At 34.2% G+C, this 19,366-nt stretch overlaps 1 long non-coding RNA gene across 1 annotated transcript in view; it reads left to right on the top strand.

The window, feature by feature from the left end:
- Positions 1-19,021, top strand: part of LOC141565944 (uncharacterized) — a 43,128-nt gene extending 24,107 nt beyond the window's left edge. The window contains exons 2-3 of the long non-coding RNA XR_012489186.1: positions 17,089-17,190; positions 18,514-19,021. This is a non-coding gene — a long non-coding RNA (uncharacterized LOC141565944). The remainder of the gene's footprint in view (positions 1-17,088; positions 17,191-18,513) is intronic.
- The last annotated feature ends 345 nt before the right edge of the window (positions 19,022-19,366 follow it).

Raw genomic sequence — 19,366 nt, 5'->3', positions numbered from 1 at the left:
ACTCCTGAGTTCTATTTTGTAATTATATAAGGGGAAGAGAGTCAATTTGGACATTTTTGCTTGGGGATTCTAAAATAAAACTTACACATTGTGTTTGCAATTGTTGTTTGTTTTGTGTTATGCCATATTTGGGGTGTGTGTTAATGTCTATATTACACACACGCACATACATACACACATGCACGCACATGTTTTCCATTTTCAAAAGTCATACCAAAAAGCAACAGTAGATGGCCTGCCTCTCATAGGAAGGGAAATCTCAACTTCAGCTCTGAGCACCTGATGGGAGGACAAGAGTCTATTATCTTCAAGGAAATTAGCATTAAAAATATAAAAAACTGAAAGAGTCAGAGTCTTCCCTAGAACACGATGGGAGAATCAATACTTAAATAGAAGTTGACATATTTCTAGGACGTGCTGCTTGCCATTTCAAAGTGATAATGAAAGCAGTGAAAGTTTGAACAGGGAAGTAAAGTTAAGTTAAAGTTCTAGAGATTCCTCCATTGTATGGGTTTCTCTGACTTGTTTTTTGTGTTTTTCATCTTATTGAGGGTGAAAGTGCTAATAGGAAGATTCTTCTGCAGACAGGAAACATTTATGCAGAAATCAGAAGTATGTGTGTTTTTCCTGCCTCATTGGAAAGTGGAAGGACCAGAAAGGCCAGGAATTTTCCATTGCATAATTTGTTTTTAACATCATTTTCATTTTCACTTTCCCCATTTCCATTTGCAGTTTCAATGACACAAACTAGAAGTGGAGTTCTGTTAAGAGCAGGACAGTCAACCTGGGTTGGAGTCTTAAAATCTCTAAACTTTATATATAATTAGTCTTCTAATTTGCAATTATCCAACAGTATTCTAATAATATCTTAGATAGAGCTCAAAGATTAAAAAAACAACTTTCTGGTTTTCCCAAAAGTGTAATTTTAAACTGCTAAATCAACAAAAATAAATTTTTTCTTCTCATAAGTCAATTCAAAAATATTTGTTAAGGTTTTAATATGTGATAGGCACTATGCTAGGCATTAGGTATAGAAAACTTTTTTAAAAACAGTATCTGCTTTCAATAATCTTATTATTTAGCAAGGAAGATAAAACGTGAGCCTTATAACAAACTGGAATGAGGGGATTGCAAAAGGAGAGGTAGAAAAGAAGGGTATAAAAAGGTGTGGGGGATCATTTTTAGCTAATGGGATCAGAGAAGTCTTTAGAGAGCCTTGAAAAGGAAAAGATGAATGTAGTGGGAGTCATGGGGTCTAAAGTAAGCAAAAAAAGATAAAACTTTGGGGAAGTCATGTAGTTTCCTTGAGCCTTAGTTTTCTCAATGGTAAAAATAGAGGCATTGGATTTGATGGTTTCTCAGTTTCCTTCAAACTTTAAATGCTATGCTCATAATAGAGCTATTTGATTGGAATGTAAAGCACATAATGAAAGTATTGTGAAATAAGTATAGAAAATTAAGAAGTCCTTAGCTTTTGAGTTTTACCATAAATTTAGTGCTGGAATCAAATTTAGAAATTACTGAAGTTCATAGATGCCAAGAGAAGTAAGTGTATCAATAAAAAGGCTGGTTAATGGGGTGTTATGCTACAGACAAGTCAAGTAGGATGAAGAAGTCATTGGATCAGAAAATCAGGAAGAAATTAGTGATTTCAGTAATCATTAAAAGGATCTTTGTTTAATCTGGTTCCCTGTATAAAAACATTTAATGGTCCAATTCTGCTATTGGACAAACAAAGATGAAGTGACTTGTCCCAAATCATTCAATGGTAGAAATAGAACTAAACTGATTCTTACAACTTCCGTTCTCAGGCCCTATCCAGATGTCATTACTCCCTACTAATGTCTTAATTGACATCAATAGTAAGTCTTATTTATTGTTTTATGGCTATGCTTTAACTTAAGTTCATGTCTCCTCCAAAATTTGTCCTGCATTCCTGACCAAGTCTAAGATTATGAGACCAAAATAAACTAAGAATCAGTCAAAAAAAAAAAGAGAGTAGCTTTCTTGAGTAATGTAGGCAAATAATTCTGATGGATATTTCTGTAGTCTATAAGAACTGAATTTGTAATTCTTAGTCTTAGATTGGACAATGTTAGAAAGATGAACCTCTAGTTTGTTGGGAAAGTAATATAAGCATATTGTGTGTGTGTGTTATAGAATTCCATTGTATTTAAGTTTAATTTTTAAATATTAATTTCATTCTTGAAATTAGTGCTGCAAACATAGCAAGATTATGCCTACTTTCCCTATAATAATTATATTTATAGAACTTCAAAGTTTGAAAAGTTTTCTTCATACCAATCTAATGAGGAGAATTGTAGAGATATTGGATTCTACATATGACAAAACTAAGGCCCTGAAAGGTTAAGTGATTTGCCCATAGCTAATAAGTATCTGAAGCAGAATTCAAACCCAAGTTTCCAGAATCCAGATTCAGCCTTCTATCTACTACATTGTTCTATGGTAGGCAAGCAAATTTTTCTTCAGCCCCTTACCTGAAATTCGTATTAGAAAGATAAAGAAAGGGGGATGCTTTTAGGATACAGAATAAAAGGAAAAAAAAACATAGTGATGACATTCTAAACTACAGATCCAGAGCTAGAAGAAACATTAGATGTGATGTAATCTAATATTATTATTTCATAAATGAAAAAAGGTAGGTCTAGTAGAATTAATGGACTCATTTAGGGTCACATATTTGAATGCAGTATGGGTAGCTAGATTGTACAATGGTTAGAGCACTGAGCTGGAGTCAGGAAAAATCATCATGAGTTGAAATCCAGCCTCAGACATGAACTAGCTGTGTGGGCAAGTTACTTAATCCTACTTGCCTCAATTTCACTTTCTATCAAATAATCTGGAGAAGAAAATGGCAAACCACTCGGGTATCTTTGCCAAAAAACAAACAAACAAACCAAATGGGGTTACAAAAAGTGAAAGAAGAGTGAAAGAATTGAACAACAACTTCTAATAATAAATCTAGCACTCTTTCACAATCTTAGACAATAATAATAATATTCCACAAGAAATTAATATTGATGGCCATGGTAATAATGTAAGCATTCTAGAATAATCGCATTTCCATGGTATCTATTATGATAAGCATTTTGTAAATATCATCTCATTTGATCCTCTCAAATGTAGGCATTATTATACCCATCTTATAGCTGAGAAAATTGAGGCAAAGGTTAAAGATCATTTGCTTGTAAAGTAGGCATTATTATGCCCATCTTATAGTTGAGAAAATTGAGGCAATCAAAGGTTAAAGATCACTTGCTCAAGGTCACATAATTAGAAAGTATCTGAGATCCAATTTGAACTCTGATCTTCCTACCTCTAGGCTAAACTTTCCTTCCACAGAACCAACTAGTTACCTTTATTCTATCTGAAAGGGATTAAGACATGCCGGAGGTTATGATTTAAACCTTGTTGAAGAGAGTTCTTCCTTATATTTAGGGATCAAGGATACTTTGAGTGCCTCTCAATTCTCTGGGTAATCTGTCCCTTCCAAGATTATACTTATCTCAACAATAACAAGATTACACCTGACAACATCAATGTATTTTATGCTCTCCATAAATGGAATCAAAATGATGGAGTTATTTAAAACTTTCAGCTCTTTATACTTGAGAGCCACAACCCTGATCTCCATAGGAAAGACCTCCAGAAGCATTTGTGTGAGTCAACTCAGCCAGCTGCCATTTTTTTTCCTAGTAACTGAATCAGTGTAATCTTTCCCTAGATGCAGCAACAAAAGGATGGGCTCCCAACTCAATCAATATGTACAATTGAATCTTGGGAATTGGAGGGTAGGAGGTGAAGGAAGGTAATGAAAATTCTTGGGCTCCTTTTCAATTTGCCTTTTTTTTTTTTTTTTTTTTTAACTTTCCATCCTCCCCTTAGGCAGGTAGGCCACTTTATGCAGATTACATGGACTGCTTTTAGAACTCTTAAAAACTACTGGAGAGGGGTGGAGCCAGCTCCTACCACCACAGATACCAATGTTTGAGGGAGAAGAGTCTCAAATAAAGGGAGAAGGAGATGTTGTAGACCACACTTTACTTGAATGGACTTTTAGAAAACTTGCAATTGCAACAAATTGCAAATTTTTTTATAACCCTAAACCTTGATTCTTGCCTATCTGAAGACTTAATCCTGGACGTTGTTATAATTCTTGTTTTTGACCATGCTTCAATGTGAGACTATATTTGGCCTCTGGCTCTTTTAGCTTTATAACTTGTCTGTCCTGTTCTGGATCTTAACTCATTAACACTGAATGTCTTAATACCATCAACAGAGGGATTTCTTGATTACTCTTGTTTTCTTGATCCTCAAACTAGATGAGGTTCAATCAACCTCATGGTCCTCACTTAGCTTCACTTGTTTTGGGCTTTTGACATGGAATTTATCAGAAGGTTGACCCATATGAAAATGAGTGGATGGATGGATGAATACCTGAATGAACATATAAATGAATAATAACTTATTTCTCTGTGTCAGCCACTGAGGAGACAAATCCTGAAGGAGCTTACTTTCTAATAAGAAAAGATAAAACAGAAAGAGAGTTATAGCAAGAAAATGACTTTTCTTTTGTTTATTTTTATGTTTTTTTATTTCTTATTTAATATTTTCCCATAGTTCCATGTAAACAATTTTAACATTTGTTTTTTAAAACTTTTTTTCTCCCTTCTTTTCTCCCATCACATCCCCACCATTGAGAAGATATATGTGAAGTAATGCAGAACATTTTTAGAAATGTCATTCTATGAAAGAAAATATAAATTTCCCTCTGTTTCCCACCCCCCCCCAAAAAAAAAAAAACCCACAAGAAAAATAAAGCATGCTTCAATCTGTATTCAGACACAGTCAGTTCTTTCTCTGGGTATGGATATCATTTTTCATCATAAATCCTTCATAGTTGTCTTGGATTATTGTATTGCTGAGAATAGCAAAGTCATTCACAGCTGATTATCCTACATTATTATTGCTAGTTTGTGATAATAAATTTCACTTTGCATAAGTTCATGGAAGTCTTTCTAGGTTTTTCTGAGGTTATCCTGTTCATCATTTCTTATAGCACAATAGTATTCCATCACAATCACATACCACAATTTATTCAGCCATTCCCCAGTTGATGGGCAGCCCTTCAATTTCCAATTCCTTGCCCTGAGAAAAGAACTGCTATAAATATTTTTGTACATACCAGTCCTTTTTCTTTTAAAAAAAAAATCTCTTTGCTATACATAACTGTTAGGTCAAAGGGTATGCAGGATTTTATAGCCCTTTGGGCATGATTCCAAATTGTTCTACAGAATGGTTGAATCAGTTCACAATTCCACCAAAAATGCATTAAGGTCTCATTTTTGTCACATTCCTTCTAACATTTGCTATTTTCCTTTTCTGTCTTATTAGCTAATCTAATACATATGAGGTAATACCTCAGAATTGTTTTAATTTGCATTTCCCCAATCAATACTGAGAGTACTTTTTTTTTTTTTTCATATGGCAAAATGTTCATATCTTTTGATCATTTATCAATTGGGGAATTTTTTTTTAAATAAATTTGACGCCATTTCCTATATGTTTGGGAAATGAGACCTTTATCTAAGAAACTTGCTTCATCAAAATTATTTTCACAATTATTATTGCTTACTGTATTTTCCCCCATTTATTCTATTCTCTCTCCTTTCACACTGTCCCTCTTCAAAAATTTTTTTCTTCTCACTATCCCCTCTTTCAATATGCCTTCCATTCTATCACCCTACCCCTTTTTGTATCAGGGAAAGGAGTTTTCTTTTAAAAATTCAGGGACTAGGAGCAGAACCCGAGGGCAGTAAATTGTTCCATTTTTTTTTTTTTAGTCACCAGGTCAATATTGATTTCATTACTATTCCCAGAAGAAGAAGTCAAAACCAGGAAACCAGAACTTTGACTCAACTGGCCAATTTATACAAATACTTAGTTAGAAGTGTAATGATAGACTCTGAAACATTGTATACCCATTTATAATAAAATTATATTTTAAAGAGACTGAATCAGGTCCATTTCTCAAAATGTATAGCACTTATCTAACTTTTCAGCATTGCCTTCTTCTTATAGTTGTGTCCTGTATCTATTTTATAGGAGTATTAGTAAAAGAATAAACAATGAGAATAAATGATCCTTCCCCCCCCCCAGGGTATCTCAATACTTGGATACAATTCCTATTTTATCCCAAATTAAACATAAACAGAAAAGGGATGTATCTCAAAGCTCAGCACAATGCCCAACATGCAATGAAAACAGACTCTATCATAAGAAACTATTGAAATAATAGTAACTAATATTTATAGTATTTTAAAAATTTGAATGCACTTTACATATGTAAGGTCATTTGATTCTCATAGCAATCCTACTCAGGACTATAAAGACAAGCAGAATAATTCCATTAAATTATGCAATATTCAGGGTGCCTCTGAAAGAGAGACAGAAGATTCTTCCTGAGAAAGCATAATGTCATGGTGAGCTCACTGAATTCAGAATCAGAAAAAACCTGAATTTGGACTTCCTCAGACACTGACTACCTAAGCAAGTCATTTAGCCTTTCTACACCTCAGTTTCCCCAAGTGTGAAATGATAGGTTTGGATGTGGTAATTTCCAACATCCCTTTCAGATCTAAATTGATGATGCTATGAATGGTGGCTTTCATAGCTTTCTTTTCAGTAGCCCACACCAATTTCTATGTCACCAATTGAGCAATTTCCACCCTCTGAGAGAGAAATAAATATCTCATGAAAGTGGGGCAAAAAAGTAGGGTAGCATGTAAATTCAGAGTAAAGCTGAAAAAATGAGATTGATATGAGCTCAGGTCCTCTGAATTGCAGAAGCTAAATAAATAATTAAATAAACAAACAGATAAATAAATATCCAGAAATAACCTATTCCTGATTGTGGAAGAAGGGAAGGATGAAGAGAATAAGCATTTGTTAAACACCTACTATGTGCCAGGCACTATGCTAAGTGCTTTACAAATATTATTTCATTGATTGAAAAACGAGGAAGAAGTTTTTCTTGCTTATCTCTGATCTTTACCAAAGAAGAAAAAGGGGAAAAAAGAGAAGATAGATTCAGTAAAAGTTGAAGTTCACTAAAAGGACTCCAGGGATTTTTCCCCAATGAATCTGAGAGTTTTTCAAATATACTTGAATAAATACCTGGAAGACCTGAACTCAAATCCTACCTTAGACATTTACAAGCTTTGTGACTTTATGCAAGTCTTAACTACTCTCTGTCTCAGTTTCTTCAGCTGTAAAATGGCAAAAATAATAGTACTTGCCTCACAGGTTTGTTGTATTATCAAACAAGATAATTTGTAAAATGCTTTGGAAATCTTAAAACACTATGTAAATACTAGCTATTATTATTATTTGTCATCTTGTAGTAGTAGTACTACTAAGTAGGGGGTAGAAATACAGATTTGAAAATGAGTCCCAGAAGTGATAAAAATCTTGGAAAATAGTTTGCTGACTGAGAGAAGTACCTTCTCCATCTCTCTCACTGCTGGAAGGCACCAATCTGAAAACTATACTAAATAAACGATGTCCTAGAATGCACCAAATGATCTGCTTTGTATAATGGGCTCTGCTTTATTACTTTTAAGAGGTACAGATTTCCTCATGTAATTCTTAGATCACCCTCCTTTAGTTCTAATTGAAACCACTTTTCAGGGGGGAAAGAAAGCTTGTATGCATTTAAATTTATTCATTATATTCTTTATTATTAGCCATCTTCTATTTCTTTTTTCCCCATTAGCTGATTGTCTTTTTTTTTCCCCCCAAGGAAAAAAAAAAAAAGAAAAAAAACAGATATTGCTTTGGAAATGTACACTGCCAGAATTTTTAATGAAAGAAAGGAAGTTTAGTGTCTGCAGGGTGATAAGATTATGTGGGAGGGATATTTTGCATGGCTTCAAAGAGCCTTATAATTTTTTGCTGTAGCATTAAGTTAGTACTGTCTCTTAATGAGTGGGGGGTGGGGAAGAGAGAGAGGGAGAGGGAGAGGGAAAGAGAAAGAGAGAGAAAGAGAGAGAGAGATATGGGGAGGGAGGGAAGGAAAGAAAGAGGGAGGGAGGGAGAGAGAGAAGAGAGAGAAGAAGAGGGAAGAGAAGAGAAGAGAGAGAAGAAGAGGGAAAGAGAAGAGAAGAGAGAGAGAGAGAGAGAGACAGAGAGAGAGAGAGAGAGAGAGAGAGAGAGAGAGAGAGAGAGAGAGAGAGAGAGAGACAGAGAGAGAGAGAGAGAGAGAGAGAGAGAGAGAGAGAGAGAGAGAGAGAGAGAGAGAGAGAGAGAGAGAAGAGAGAGAGAGAGAAAGAGAGAGAGAGAGAAAGAGGGGGGGGAGGAAGGTAGACAGAAAGACAGAGAGACAGAGAAAAACTTTCCCTTTTGCAAACTCCTGTGGAAGAAATTAAACATACATGACTGCGTATGAAATTTCATCAAGTACCTTCTGAGAAGTTACAAAACTCATGATGAAATAACAGCTTCTTTAAACACAATGTGTTCACCATCTTTGTCTTCAGTTTAGGCAGTTAGGAGGCCCCAGGCATCAGCACATCAGCTTTCCATCCTGTACCTTCCCATGCTATGAGCAAATAAGAGGTGGGGGCGGGGGGGAAGGATTTACACTAGAAGCTTCATGTCTAGTTCTGAGAGAGGGACATTTCTCCACTCTGTCATCCTGAACAATCAATTCTGATGCTCAAATCCTGTGCTTTCACCTGTTTGTCAAAAGCCTTTTGTTTTAAAATTTGAGTTTCCTAGGTCTTTGAGGAGCCATGTGGGCTGAATCCAAAAGCCAGCATTTCTGCCTGCCAGGGACAGTTTTTTCTTCTTCCTTTTCATAGCAAAGATTGACTTCTGGATTATAGAAACAAAAGTAAGATCAGCACTATCTTTTAAATATTAATTGATCAACTTATGACATTATTGATTAACCATTTCTAAAATATATCAGCTTCTACTCATAACTGAGAACTTAGCTAAACAATTTTAATTATGGCATATATCCATTTGCCTTTTTTAGAACTTGTTCAATGTCACTTTCACAATCCAATTCTTTACCTTATGTGAGTTATTTAACATTATCATTGTGGAAAAACATTTATTAGGCATAAAACAGAGAGATACCTAGACATATCCTGGCTAATTGAGAAGTCTCAGGCTAGGAAAAGCAATGATGAGTGTTTTGAAATTAAACTTATCCTGCCTAGTGACATGTATTGTACTATTTGCTATGTGTTGTTTAATTTTTTTCATTCAGTTCTCCTCAACTAAAAAAATTTAAAAAGTCCCTTGAAGATAAAAACATATTTTATTCTTAGTGTATTTTATATAGGAGGTACTCAGCAAATGTGTTGACTGATTGACTATATGAGATAAGACAGAGAAAAAGCATAACAAACAAAAGCATACAAATTGATAGTAAATATTATATATATATATATATATATATATATATATATATATATCAGCAAAATGGTAGGCAGTCCTATAAAAGGGCATAGTTAAAGATTTGTTAAAGTAAAGAAGCAATGTAGCTACATGGGTTAATAGTCACTAATACCTCCTTGTTACTTTAAAAAAATTTTTCCTTTATTTAAAACTTTTTATTCATTTTAAACTTAAATACAAAAGGGGGGGGGAGAACATTTTAATGTACACAGCAGAAAATAAAGAGATTCAATATAAAACCATGAATTTCCATTTTAGACTGTTTACATTTTTCAAAAGCTAATGTAGTAAATACTACACTTTATTTTCAATACTACCCAGCTTTTCTGTGCTTCCTTCTAAATTTTCTTTTGTTCTCTGCTATGCACGTTATATTTTTTCCTGCTTCCCCACCACACTGTAGAAAAGGCTACAGCTAAACATGAATGCACAAACAAATGCATGTGTGTGTATACACACACGCACACACATAAACCATATTATAGTTGCATTTTAAAAAAATAGTATTATCTCTTGTAAAAGAGCTCAGAAATCTTTCAGTTCCCTTAAAATTGTGTTACTTCTAGGATAGATTTCTTCTATTTGTGTTTGATTGAGTCTTGCCACTCTTTCTAATAACATCTTAAATGTCATTGTCATTTGCACACATGGTATGTTAGGTGCTGACATAATAAAAAAAATTGCAAGGAATAACAATCCTTATTCATCTAATATAACACTTAGAAAGTTCCTACCTGCTAGTTTGCATTTGGGTCACACAATGTAAATGGCTCCATTTTCCTATTTTGTATTTGGTTCATAATGGAACACGGGCATCCATGTCATTAGTAAGTGCATTTTGGGAGTGGAGAATAGGGTAAGCTCAGAAGACATTTGAAAGAGGAGCCAAAGGAATTTTATATTTTCTACAGTTGAAGGAGAAGTAAGTTGTTCAGCTCTTCTGTTTGGCCCAGACTTTGCGGACAGGGTGGAATTACAGAAGCAATTTTATTATGGGAGAAACTAAAGAGAAGTAAACAAGCACAGATTCTGCTCTGAAAAATATTCAAAGTTAGTAGTGGAATAGACATATAATGGAGATATCAAATTTGTGTGCCTGAGTCAAGAGTAGGGCTACTGACTTGGGAGAAGGGGAAATGAGGTCATCTAGACCGGTTTTAAAGCAAAATATGATTGGCACTTCTCATTGTGCTAGGGAAGTTGGTTGTGGGGAAAGGATGTAACAGAAAAATGAGCAATTTTGTCTTCGCAGTATTTGCTAGTCTGCCCCAGATTATCTCACTTGGTCAATGCCTGCGCTCCAGAACACCTGCTTGACTCTTGCTTAATTATTTAATGTTCCTATTTAAATTTTCTTTTCAAAAATAAGTTATAAACAATCCAGAAAAATTGACTATAGACATTTAATTTTAAGAATGAAAATATCCTGAGAAATAAAATCTACAATAAAATCTTTATCAATTCAGATTTTACTCATTCAGAGAGAAATCTACAATACATAAATCAGGTACTGGGTTGTAGTTTCTTAATAAGATTAGTGAAAAAGAGATGATTATTAAGAAAGTGAATATCATAATCTAGATTGTAAAAGAAATGTTTGCTCACTTGGTAATAAAAGGTTGGCATTCCTATCACTATTTGAAGTTTTCCAAATTCTTTTATATACTAATATATGTTATACAAACTAACACTTATTTCATGTCTCTAAAAGCTTTATGAGGAAGATAGAATGGGTCTTATTGGGCCTATTTTAAAGATGAAGTTGAAATCCAGAAAAATTAGATAATTTGCAAAAAAAACCTTAATGTTAGTAAGTGGTAGAACTGAGACCTCATCTTATGACATTTTTAAATTCTATGCACTTTTTTCTTAGAAATAGAAAACCTGAAACAATATAGAATAATTTGAACTAGACCTGAAGTCAGGAACACTTGGGTTCAGATTCCATTTTAACAGTTTACTAGCTGTGTGACTCTGGGCAATTCAGTTAACCTCTCTGTGCTTCAAGGTCTCTTCTGTAAAATGAGGGGATTGGATTTTATGGCTACCAAATTTCCTTTGTGTTCTAAATTTGCAATACTATGAAATGTCCACTTTGCCAACTGCTGTATGACCATAGGTAAGTCATTTACCCTTTTCAATATTTGATCTAAAACCACTATAGAAATATTAATTGCTGTTTTTTTTTTTTTTTCTTGGACAAGTGATTTCATTGGAATACAGAACTTCCAATGAGAAAATTTCCTCTATCATTGTAGATCCGTAACGATTTTTCTACTTGTGGTCTTATAAAATTGCCCGAGTTCTTCCAGGTTGAATGCTATAACTTGCTAAGGGTCACACAACCAGAATATGTTAGAAGGGTCTTTGAACCTAGGTCCTCCTGATGCTGAGACCTGCTTTCCATTTACTATGTCAATTTGTCTCTCTAATTATTATTATTAGAAAAGGGGATGGAACTGTGATTTCACTGGTAATATGGAATTCCCTGGATAAGGAAATTTCCTTTTTGAATACAAGTCATTACCTCCTATGCAACTTAGAGAGCTACAAGGTAGTTTCAGAGTTTCCTAGACCTCTGATAGATTAAGTGTTTTAGGCAAAGGGGAGGGAGTAAATGAATAGTAAATAGTAAATAGAATATTTGAGGTTAAATTTGAACCCAATTCTTCCTGAATTTGAGGCCAAGTCACTACTAATTAAACCACTCCATTATTGTTTTTTTTTCTATTTCTTTTTTTTAAATTAATTTTATAATTATAATTTTTTGACAGTACATATGCATGAGTAATTTTTGTAAACAACATTATCCCATGTATTCATTTTCCCAAATTTTCCCCTCCCTCCCTCTACTCCCTCCCCTAGATGACAGGCAATCCCATACATATTAAATGTGTTACAGTATAACCTGTGTGTAAAACCAATTTTCTTGTTGCATGGTAAGAATTGGATTCTGAAGGTATAAGTAACCTGGGTAGAAAGACAGTAGTGCAAACGGTTTATATTCAATTTCCAGTGTTCCTTCTCTGGGTGTAGTTGTTTCTGTCCATCATTGATCAACTGGAAGTGAATTAGATCTTCTTATGTTGAAGATATCCACTTCCATCAGAATACATCTTCATACAGTATTGTTGTTGAAGTGTATAATGATCTCCTGGTTCTGCTCATTTCATTCATATACCATAATTTACCCAACCATTCTCCAATTGATGGACATCCATTCATTTTCCAGTTTCTAGCCACTACAAAAAGAGCTGCCACAAATAATTTGGCACATACAGGTCCCTTTCCCTTCTTTAGTATTTCTTTGGGATATAAGCCCAGTAGTAGCACTGCTGGATCAAAGAGTATGCACAGTTTGATAACTTTTGGGGCATAGTTCCAAATTGCTCTCCAGAATGGCCGGATTCTTTCACAACTCCACCAACGATGCATCAGTGTCCCAGTTTTCCCACATCCCCTCCAACATTCATCATTATCTTTTCCTGTCATCTTAGCCAATCTGACAGGCCACTCCATTATTGTTAATAATTTATTTAAAAAATATCTAATTATATATGTACAAAGTTAATGTGAAGTTTAGGCTATTTGGTATTCAAATGATAAATCTATCTCATCTATACTTACAAGATCTCTAAAGTTTTTTTTCAAAGCAATCCTTTAGGTTCTCTTGTTTTAGTTATTATTAGCAATAATAATAACCAATATTAATGTTATCAGTACTATTAACAGTTATTTAGTTATTACTCATCATGTTCATAAGATTTTATTAGTATAAAAGAGCAAAAGATTATCTAGTCTATGCCCTTTGCTTTTGCACAGAAAAATTGAGATTCTAAGAGATTTCCTGATTTCCTAAAGGTCATATGGTTAGTAAGTAAGTGGCAGAGCTGGAATTTAGACTTTGATCTTCTGACTCTAATATCAACATGATACTGAACTTAATAGAAGCAATCAACCTAATTTTTTTAATCTATTACTTTCTCAAGTATACAAAATGGAGGGCTTTGCCTGAGCTGATAGAATTCTGAGGGTATTGAGGGATCAATTATCAAGAAACCTGGAAGAAGGAAGGATTCCCAACACTTGAAACAATCATAGATGGCCACACTTTCCTTCACTACTGATGAATGGTTAGGTGTCCAAATTAGATAACACAGACCAAAGTTGAGAGAAGCTGTCATTTGGTCCTAAAATCCCTTTACATCTGCTTCTTCATCTTTATTTCAATCATTTTTCATTCAATTGTCACTCACATGACACTTTTTTTCCTCTTTCTTTGTGAAACTGTATTAAGACAACAGTACACTTGGCTCTAAAATATCTACCCAATTGTTTCACTCATGATCCCTATGACTTCCAAGACCAAGACACCCTTTCCTATCTATATACTCCATTATATGTATTGTCTCTATGATGGCAACAAAAATGCCTTGATTTTTCAATTTGCATTTTCAGAATTTGATACGAGTTTTGAAAAAAACAAAGTGCTTAATAAAAATCATCTTCATTCTGTCATTCTTTTCTTCACGTTCATTACAACAGCTTGAGTGAGGCAGTATGGTATAGAGAATCAGGAGAACCTTGACTTAAATTTCACTTACCAGTTGTATGATCCTTGTAAAGTCACTTAGTCTTTCTCATTTTCCACATCTGACAACTGAGAGTTGGATTCAGAATTCTTCAAGGTTTACTTTTGGATCTAAATTTATAATACTATGATTTTTAAAAATTAATAACTATACACATAATTTCCCATCTCAATAAAATCTTTAAGAGAATAATATTCCTCGATAAAAGCATAACAAAGAGATAGATTTTACAAACAATACTCAACAGTAGATCACATCTTTATAGCCACACAATTGACTGAAAGTTACAAAATATATATGATCCAACTATATTTGCTACTTGTTTACTTAAAAAAAAAACCCACTTGATTTAGCAGAACAAAAGTCTGACTTGGAGATTCTCCTTCACCTTATACTATTCTAACACAATTCTTTCTTTGTACCTTATAAAACTTAGTGTTTTTTATACAAGAGGAAGTATGACCACACAATAAAAAGACACTAAGCCAGATGTCAAGAGAAGTGGGTTCTAGTTCTGAATAGTTTTAGAGTAACATAGTCTTCATGCACGTTAAAAATCTTACAAGACTCTCTAGGGGGTATGCCACCCTCAAACTTGGATTTCCATCACCTCATACCTGTATTATAATACAGTCATATAACCTATCCTACCCCATTTTCAGTTTTTCCCTTCTATCCATCCTATGCATCATTTCAGACTAATCTTTAAAAAAAAATAAAATTTGCAGTGGTGGTCTTTGCCTTTGCTTCTCTCATTGTTAAACTCTTTGGTTGGCTCTCAAGTGCCTTCATAAGTAGACCCTAGCCTTCTATCCAAAGTCTAGGGAAATCACTGAACTCAAAGGTAGAAAATTTGTATTCAAAGAAAATTGGACAAGATCTCTGAAATTTCTTGCAATTCTGAATCTCTAATGCTATTACTCTTCCCCAACAAAAACCTTCAGCCCCCATCATCCAACAAATAGAGTCTGCTCATTTCTTCCCCAGTGGCTTCACTCTATATCCCACATTTTCCTTCTTAACTACTCAAATTCTGTCCATTTCTCAAGATCCTACTCAAATTTTATACTCTTCTGATGACTTCTCTCACTATTCCAGCTGTCATTTTTTTTCTTCTGTAATTTAGTAGAGTGTATAAGAAAAACCATAAGTAAAAATAATACAAAACAAAATCAACAAACCTTTATTAAGCGCTTATTAAATAACTAGTATAGTAACATAGAAAAAAAAAGACAAGGTGCCAAGATCTGAAGAAAGGAAGCTATGTAGCGAATACTTCTTTGTTATACCCCCTGCCCTTATCCTGACTCCATTTGAAATATTTCCACACCTAAATGTCCCTTGTTAAGAGAGGCAGTAGATATAGAGACCCAGTAAATAACCTGTTAATCCTGGTTCAAATTTTATGCCAGGCATTGACTATCTGTGTGATTTGGGGCAGGGTATGTTTCTTCATCTGTAAAGTGGAGATGATGATGGTGATGGTAGCAGGATCTACCTCTTAAGGTTGTTCTTAGGATAAAATGAGGTAATCTATGTATAAGTTAGTAAGCCTTAAAGTATTATGTAAAGGCAAGCTATTTGGAGAAGAAAATTGAACTTAGTATCCCATTATATCATTCTAACACAATTCTTTCTTTGTACCTTATAAAACTTAATATTTTTTAAACAAGAGGAAGTATGACCACACAATAAAAAGGCATAAGCCGGATGTCAAGAGAAGTGGGTTCTAGTTCTGAGTAGTTTTAGAGTAAGTTATTTGACCCTTTTGGTCTGTGTTTAGTTTATACATAAAATGGAAAGGTTAAACTAAGTGGTATCTAAATTTCTGTGATTCTGTGAATAAAGTCTGTGGTTCTATGGCATCATATCAGAGGGAAAATAATCAGAGGGAAAAGGGATTATTTTATATCTCTCAGTTGAATCTATCTAGCTGGTTAAAAATGAAATGTTTCTTCACTATAAATCTAAAAAAATGACCTTTCCCTCCCTCTTGGACCCTAGAAGGAGGATGACTATAAGGAGAAGAAATCACAGATCAGTGATTTAAAAGTTTAAGAACCTCTATCTGGGCTCTTTGGCTTCCCAGCAATCATAGATTCCACGAAGGTACACCTTCATACCATAAAAAGAATGGGTAGAGCCAGTCCAAAGAAACATATTTTGTGATGGAAATTGAAGGTATCACTTAAACAAAGAACATGAAAGGAAATGAGAAAGGACACTTCTAGGTGTGAGATTTGTCAGCTTTTTTTTTTTTTTTTTTCCCTAAGGAGGCACTCCAATTTTCAGTGAGTGCAACATGCTTAGCCCCAATGTAAAAGCAAAACTCATCATGAAACTAGAGCCAAAATCATTACTGCATGAGCAATTTCATAGAATAACAACGGACTTGAGCTGGTTTATGACAAAATGACAAAAAGGAAGCAAAAATGAACAGTTAAAAACATCCAACAACCTAAACAAGCTTGGTCTAACAAATTCTATTTTCACAACACTATAAAGTCTATTGACCTTTTTCCTTAGAAAAACTCTAGGAAGTTAAGTAATGCCAGCATTATTATCCCCAATTTTGTTGCTTTTGTTCATCATGACTGCTCTTTGTGACCCCAACTTGGATTTTCTTGGTAAAGACACTGATGTGGTTTGGCATTTCCTTCTATGGATCATTTGACAGGTGAGAAAACTGAAGCAAAGAGTGTTAAATGACTTGTCTAGAGTCACACTGCAAGTAAGTAGACTCCAGGCCCAGCGCTCTATCCATTGAAACTGGGATTTAGAGAGGTTCACTAAATTAGTCAGGAGTAATGTGCAGCATGCAAGTTGGATTGGAGAGAGAGTTGGATTTCACATTTAATGGATCTGGATTTGAATACCAGTTCTTATTAAGAGTATGACCTTTAGCAATTTACTTAACTTTTCTTAAATCTTAATGTCCTCTGTAAATAAGAAGTTTGGATTAGATTATCTCTGAGATCCTTTCTCGTTCTGATCCTATGATACTCAGAATGACACAGGATTCAGACTCTGACTCACCATGAGGCCTTTCTCTCCTCTAAGAAGACTAAGAAGTCTGGAGATCAGATAGTTTGAAGATTTATCCACAAATGTGAGTTGAAGTAGAAATATGAACCCAAGTGTTAGCTTTCTACCAGTTGATTTTGAAAGTAAATATACTTAAATATAGGGTATTTTTCTTAGTAATTTGTTGTGTATTATCAAGTATTTACATAATTGCTCTAATTATGCTAGCTAGAGCTTTCTTGTAAATATGTTAAAGATCACTGAAACATGTAATTATGTCCTTAAATCATTAATTAAAGTATATCAGCTGGTGTAATTACTGTAAATATGTCTGGAGATGTCATTAGTCTATGTAATGAAGACACAGAATTCTTTATTAAATTACAATAAGGAATGTTGTGTGTTGATTCACAGTACTATATATGGTTTTTAAAGTTTTCCTTTTCAGCATAGCCAAAAATACTCTTAGATTCCTATTTTGTGGTTATGTTCATAACAAATATTTGTTTAAAAAAAAAAAAGACAAGGAGGTCCATTTTCCTGGGGGTACCTGATAGCACCATCATCAAAGATTTTCCAAAGTCCCTGGCCTGAAACTTTTTACCTAGATTTAAAAAAGAAATTTTAGACCAACCCTAGGAAAAATTATGATGTAAGAGAACAGAGTAGTACAGAGGGAATACTGCTCCTGGATTCTAGTCCAGGCTTTATCACTTACCAGCTTCATAATCTTAGACAAATCACTTCACATTTTTCCAAGTCTTCCTTTTCTCATTTTAAAAGAAGGAATTTGATTAGAAGACAGCTAAAGTCCATTGCAACTCTTTCTACCTCTAGAACTTTATATTTATTTTGCCATTCTTAGCCTCCCTATTGAGACTTGTCTCTGTTTTTTGGGGGTCCTAGAATCCTCTAGAAGTCAATCTTATTCCCTAAGGCTTTTTTTTTTTTTTTAAGTTACACTTTTTAAGAAGACTAGTGATTTTCCAAGAGACCTCTTCCAGAGATATTTGCAAGTTAATAGGAGAATCTTGAAAAGAGAAACTCCTTTCATGCCCAAAGGAGGTGAACATTGAAGTATAGACACTCACCTCCAAAGGCCAGGCCTGCAGGCAGTACTAAGGGCTACTTCCTGTCTTCTTTCATAAAAGTGCCAGTGCTTAGTCAAGTAAAAAGGAAATTGTTTTGCTAGGGAGATGCCAAAAGGTGGCCCCTGAAGCCTTGATTGGCTGAGTGTGTGATGGTTATAAGGAAAAAAGATACATAGGACTGAAAAGACTAGGGGATCCCCAAGGCTACACACAGGAAACCCCCCTCCTTCAGAAAATAACAAACAGAGAAAGCTTTCAGTTCTTCAAGTGCAAAAAATAAAAGCTTGTGACTCGAATTCTGTTTCTTTTTATTTCAGCATTAATGTCAAGAGAATGGAAAACTGAAGAATTTTCTTTGAACTTTGTTCTTGGGTCCAAATCTCACACAACAAGTTTCGACCTTAAATTGGAATCTAATGTCGGTATCTTAAAAGGTCTAATTCTTTTAAATAAGTTCCTAAACTTAAAAGAGTATAAGTCCGTGAACTTAATGCTAGCAATCAGAAGCAAACTACTGAATGCAGTTTTAAACTTTTACATGTGAAAAATATTCACACTTGACAGTTATTATGTTAGGTTACTTTTAATGTTACTTCTGTTGCCTTCAATAGCTATTTCAACTATGACATTTTGTTTAGAAGATATTTCTTCTTTAAACATTAATCTCAGGAAGCAAGAGATGTGTGTCATAATCTGAATTAACTTTGTTTGATTCAGGAAAAATTATTTTGCAATACTGTGGTTTTCAAAATCATTGGAAATATAAAATGGACCTAGGAGAAGTAAGGGAAGATGGTGATGATACACACTGTTGTATCCTGTATGAATTTGAACATTACATTAAAATTTTTTAAATTCACAAATATCATTGTTTGGTATGTTTTCCTCCCATAAGTAGGTTGAGAGTGTCTTTGATCACTACTTCCCACAAATGGATTTTCACACAAAGGAACAAAATATGCTTTTAATCTGTTATTAATATATCATGTATTGAATTGACAAACTTTCAACTGATTCATGGTGTGCAACACCTTTTGGGGTGTTGCACAATTAGCATGTTGTCAAATGACATCTTTCTCAGAGAGGCAAAAGAGTCTCACTTGGGATTGTCAGTAGAAGTCCAAGACTAGTAGAACAGGGGAATGCTATAAGGGCATAAATATCTGCATT

The sequence above is a fragment of the Sminthopsis crassicaudata genome, chromosome 4 (genome assembly GCF_048593235.1).
Source record: "Sminthopsis crassicaudata isolate SCR6 chromosome 4, ASM4859323v1, whole genome shotgun sequence".
NCBI lineage: Eukaryota > Metazoa > Chordata > Mammalia > Dasyuromorphia > Dasyuridae > Sminthopsis > Sminthopsis crassicaudata.
This window is presented reverse-complemented; position numbering and strand designations above follow the sequence as displayed.